The sequence below is a fragment of the Epinephelus lanceolatus genome, chromosome 11 (assembly GCF_041903045.1).
Source record: "Epinephelus lanceolatus isolate andai-2023 chromosome 11, ASM4190304v1, whole genome shotgun sequence".
NCBI classification, from domain to species: Eukaryota; Metazoa; Chordata; class Actinopteri; order Perciformes; family Serranidae; genus Epinephelus; species Epinephelus lanceolatus.
In genome coordinates, this window is record NC_135744.1 from 33,806,094 (window position 1) to 33,812,284 (window position 6,191).

The window sequence follows — 6,191 nt, forward strand, 5'->3', positions numbered from 1 at the left end:
TCGCTCTCCTTCACCAGACTGAGCTGTTCACATCGGCAGCGCCTCCCGGCATCCCTCTCTCCCTCTTCCTCCCCACCCACCGTCCCCCTCCTCTCCTTTCAGCCTCCCTCCTCCTCCTTCCCTCCCACCTGCTCCTCTGCTCAACTTACAAGTTGCAAAATGTTGGCCCCTGTGCGCAAGCGTCAAATGAACCCAACCAAAATCACTAATGATATTGTAATAACAAATTGTTCAGTGACTAGATCATTATTATGACTTCATGTGACATTTTGGCACATTTTACAGGCAATAATAATCCATGGATTCACCCGTTACAGTGGGCCAACATGTCAGCACCACGGACAGCGCAGCACCGCAGAGGTTAGTGCAGGTGGCTCCAGAGCTGTCCGCGGCGCTCACAGGTTTCCCCATCTCCTACACGAATTCAACAAAATGTAAACTACATGCTTCAAACTGTATCTAAGGCCTGCTGCAGGCTGCTGACCAGTTGACCCGAGGGCCCTGGCCTGCTCTGCTCTCCAACGCCCATGTGCAGGCCGCTTCACAGCCTTCTCATGTGGCCGCCTGCTCTACACTCATGAAGCCGGGGTGGACGGGCCAGAAAGAGGAGCCAGGCGGGCACAGGCGGACCGATGACACAGCGGGTCCATCCGATCCTGCTGGCCGCCTCTCTGGTTCCCCAGACTCTGAATAATTTAGCTGCACGGTGGCAGGCATCCATTACCACGTTGGCATGTTCTTATTCATTACACAGATTAAAACAGCCGAGGTCTTTTCTCACCATGCAAACCTGTTGCAGGCTGGGGAGCCAAACACTAGTGGGCTGCCTACTTGCATGAGGAGAGAAAAGACATATGACTCTGATATGTGCATATATATATATATATATATATATATATATATATATATATATATATATATATATATATATATATATATAGTAAAACTTAAATTAATAGCCCAGGCTATTATCTGCTTAAATCACTTGGGACAGGCGTCTATATGAGACAGGCCTTTAATTCCTTTCACACAAAACTGTTGCTCAGTAAACATGGGGAAATACAATCAAATTATTTATTTACACCAGTATGAATGTTACTTGTATAAAAATTAGGCTTCAGATAACAAATCAATGTCTCTCATTTCATCTTGAATTAGGCTAATATTTATGATATGATTGATTCTTTTGATGTCAGGACCCTTAAAGGAATATGAATACCTTACAGGGTAATTGAGGAATGGACTCATCATTTGACTCTATGACTGCTTCAGAAGTAGGGAGTCACCACCTTTTTTCCTGTCTGTCTTGTTACCAGGCCGGTAAATCTGAATGAATTATTCTTTGGCACTCATGGTTTTAGTAAAATGATGTATACCTCATGTGTATATGTAGCTCAGTCCATAGGGAACCAGAGGGTCGTTGTTCCCTGTCCAGACCAAATATGGAGCATGGACTGGTAGCTGGACAGGAGCCAGTTTGACTCCTGGGCACTGCCAAGGTGCCCTTGAGCAAGGCTCTGAACTCCCAACTGCTCGGGACACCTGTCCAAGGCAGGCCCCTCACTCTGACATCTCTCCATTCAATGCATTTATAGGTCCTGTTTCTTCTTCTTCTTATTCTTCTAACCATAGAGTATTAATAGATATTAATTTCATAATATGTAAAATTTAAATTAAAAAAAGGAGACAGAGAAAGAAAATGTTAGTGTCATATTAAAAAAAAAGATCTATGGGTATGGATCCCAGTGAATGTAGCTTATAATATGTTAGTCTGAGTAAAGCCTGAAGTCCCTTTTCTCACCCTCATGTCACCCTTTCTCTTTTCTCTCCCCTTAATAGCTGTTATATAGCTGGGGCCATCCATAATTCAGTGGCCATTGTTTACAACCCTGTCACCTCCGTGCTTTTTCATATACTGAAAATTACATCTGACATGTTTTATGAAAAGCGTTGTCATATTGTGGCCAAATGTGACAGCATCTCTTCTCTTTGCAACCTGCCCCCCCACCCCCATCTGGCCTGCATATACACTCCCCCCAGATGACCTGACTACTGTCACAGCATGCAGTCATGTACCCGCTGTGGTGTTTCACTACAAACTTCAGATAGCTACAATTCAGCAGATTATATCAACATAATAATTGGAAGTATGGGTCTGTTTTACTAATTTTAACATCAAATATTAACATTTAAACATTAATGTCTTGTATTTCTTTCCAGGCACATGCAATAAAAGAAGATAAAAATAAATAAGATACAATAAAATACAAGAATAAATCAGAACAAAACAAAACAAAAAATGTATTTCTGTATCTAGACCTATATCAAATTGTACTCGGAAAAGTGGCCTTCACAGAGCCCAGTTATACCAGTGCTGGTTCTGTCCCCTCCCGGTCACCACCCTGCTGCAGATCTAGTATCAGTGTGCTGTTCAGACCCCAGTTTGAAATCCCTTCCTCTGGGGAGAGCCACAAGCTCCTGAATTAAACTAAACAGACTCTGAGTGTTTTCACTTGACTTCCTAAAGTCAGAAACGCTCGTACATTATTCATGGATATTTTAATATGTCGTTGGCTGCTGTAATTAAACTGAGCGTCAGAGGTCACGGGCTGTGCTGTGACGTGGTGGGATTTGTTTGATTGGTTTATTCTCTTCAGTAAGACAGACACAGTGAAGGCTATTAAACTATGTTGACTATCTAGTTAGATTTGCCCCATGACATGTGCTTTAAAAACTTCCCCAACATAGACTTACTAAGATTCCAAAACCTGCTGCGATAATTGTGTTTTGAGGAATTTTTGGAGCCCTGGGTTGATTGTTGGGGTACATTTCAGCATGCCATGGGCCAGTGGTGCCCCCAGAATGTTTTTCCTAGGGGTGGCCTAATTGGGCTGATGAAAATCCAGGGGTGTCACACCAAAAACCAAACACCATAAGTGAATTTAGGTACCCTTCTAAAAGTGACCATGCCAGTTTTTCCCTCTCTAAAATTTAGCCCAAGTTTGGCGCTCCTTCCCAACAAGTTAGCATGACATGGTTGGTATCAATGGATGCCTCAGGCCAGTGGTTCCTAACCTGATTTCCCCTTAGTCATTAGTTCAAGGTCCACACAGTTTCATACATTCAGCGTCATACTTGCATTTAGCCATGTTGTTGAGTAAGTTTGCTGTCTTTTTTAAGTAGTTTTCTGTTAGTCACTCACGCTACAGCAGGAAAGGGCACTTCAAAATAAAAGCTCTGTGCCAGACTTTCACTCTACTTACAATAAAGTGTTTTTTTTTTTACAAACTTGACATGTTTGTGAGTCACTTGCGGTCCATTCAGAATGGACCTGCAGCCCTCTTTTGGACCATGACTCATCACTTTGGAACCACTGCTTTAAGCTGTCTAGTTTCATAAGTTACCACTATTTTTGTAGCTGTTTCAGGGTGGCTATGGACCCGCTGGCCACCCCTTAGGAGCACCACTGGCCATGATTCATATTGGTTGCAAAAAAATTCATTAAAACCATCAAGAAACATCAAAGTAAATCAAAAAAAGTTCAGGTCACCATTTACTGCCTTTAAATTTGGGCACAACTGGTCCAGTAACACTGGTACACTTGATACTTTCAGCGATTTGCCGAGCCTCACAGGTGAACCTGACCTAGTCGTGGTTTTGACCGACAGTTACTTTGTAACTCATACAATCTGAGTACAGATTACTTTTGTCTGTGCTAAGTGGCCAAGGTCTACGTGCAATAATGAACTCCAAGGTGTCTGTGAAGGCCATTATTTTTAGTCATATGGACACCTTGTCTCAGGCTTCTGCTTAGTTAGTAATGCATAATTACTTCATGTCAGGAAACTAATGTAGTAACTATCAGATAACATGCAAAATGAAGGAGACCACACAAGAGTTCAAAGTAATATTTTCTGGAATGCTTTTGCTTGCATTTTTTTCCCTTGCCAATATTGACTCGTTTTTTTGGTCAATTCTCTTCTTTTTATCTCAAAAAGTTCTTTTTTTTCTTTTCCCAAATCCAATTCAAATTGTATTCTTTTTCTTTTCATCTTTTTCTTTTTTTTTTGATCATCTTCCAAGCGCCCCATTCCTCCATCTTTATTGGCAAAAGCAAACATGCTAGTAAATTAGAAATCCATTTTTTACAAACAAAATACATGAAGAAAATACATCCACATCCTGCAAATATAAACAGTAACAAATCCAAAACTATTATCCAATAAACATTTTACATTATTTTTACACCATTGTGATAGTAGCATACAGAAGATAGTACAAAAAGTGGGAGAGAGACCTCTGAATCCTCACTTACACGAGCAAGAACCCTGCCAGGATTTGTTTGTCCTACACAACTGCCAGTGACCTCATGTTAAAAAAAAAAAATTCATGAGCAAATTTAAAGTACTGAGTGCCCAAGAGAGACGCTTCAGCTTTCCATCGCACACCTGAACCTAATCCGATCGCCACAGAGGTTTCAGTAGGACAATGAGGTCACTGGCAGGAAGCTTGTGAGTCATCAGTCAACAGATATGCAATCAAAACAAGAGCGCTACTGACGTTGTAGGTGGGAGGAAATCGCGTCATGTGTTTCAAACAGTTCTTCACCCATGGTCCAAGTTCAAAGGAGACAAATTCTCTGTTACTGCATGTAATCCAATGCAGGAAGAGATCTGCAAGCATACTGTGCTTACATGCACATCTCTCCCCGCATGTTTTAATGTAGTGAGGCTGCTACAGTTAACGAATAGGCTCATGTATCTCCTTTGTTTTGGGGCTTCAGTCTGACTGGTTGTGTTACCGGATATGATTAGTTGAGGTGTGATAAGCATACTTCAAACAACACTTCATTAGTTTGCATGTAAACAAAGTTATTTGTTTCAGGGCAGCAACAAAAGTAAAAAAAAGTATTTTCTGTCACTGAGCACATATGAACTTAATAAACTGTATTCCTCCCACCCCAAGGATTCTAAAGTACAGTATTTGCAAAGAAGGCAAAAAACGCAAAATAAAACTTTTGTCATTGACGGTGCACACTTTGGTTGCACTTGTAGAGTGGGTTTAGAGTGCTGTCCGACAAAATTCAGGTGCAGGCGAAGCTGCTCAAATCCTATCATGAGGTGCATGACTCCCACTGCATTCCAACTGAGTGTTTTCCACAGCTTAGAAAGTTGTTGTTTTTTAAAAGAAATGTGCTATGTAGATGATAAATTTAGTGAAATAACGTCTGATGGGTTCAACACAAATTAAAAAAAATAAACCTTGCGAATAAGCAGAGACGCTAAGCACTCTTGCTTGACCTTTTCTACCTGACTCGACCTTGTCATTTATTTAAAATGACAGAAAGAAAGAAAACAAAAAAAAGTACAACAGTAATTTCTCTTTCAAGCATTTACAAAATTTACAAAAGTAAATCACAAATCTTGTAAAAATTCAGCCATGTGCTGATTGTGTAAGGCAAAGAAAATTTTATATATATATATATATATATATATATATATATATATATATATACATATACATTTTATTAAAATCAACTGTTCAGTATTACATTCAAACACCTGTCTATGGATCTCACTTTTTTTTATTTTTTTTAAAAATGGGTGATGTGATCCTTGTCCTGTCAGGCCCTTTAGACGACCAGGAGACAGAATAAAACAAGTGGAAAAATGTTACACACTCTTAGAAAATCTAGAACACCTGTGTGGGTGTTTGTATTTACACAGAGTGGCACTGGACATTTAGTGAGCAACAAAACACACGCGGGGAAAGTTTTAATATTTACTACAAGACTGTATCTGACGTGCATGGACACGGCAATTTGTAAACATAGGTTAGATTTATCTATTGCACCGGCATCCTTCCTGCACTGGCTCTAATATGGGTATGGTACAGTGTCAGCACCTGTGGGTGCTGGGCAGGGGTGGCTCTGTTTATATAGAACGTGCAAACTAGCATGTAATCATGCCAGCAGTGAGTCACTGTCAAAAATATTTGGATCTTTAAACACGTTGGGGCTTAACCATAGCAAAACAAAGTGAGCAAAGTAAAATGGAGAACCATACCATACTGTGCCAATATAGGTACGGCACAGTGCATTTACGCAGTGGAAAAATAAATAAATATCTCTCTGGTAGCAACAGAGAAAGTTCTACGGGTGGAGGAATGGCTGTCTCTAAACTAAGGACAAG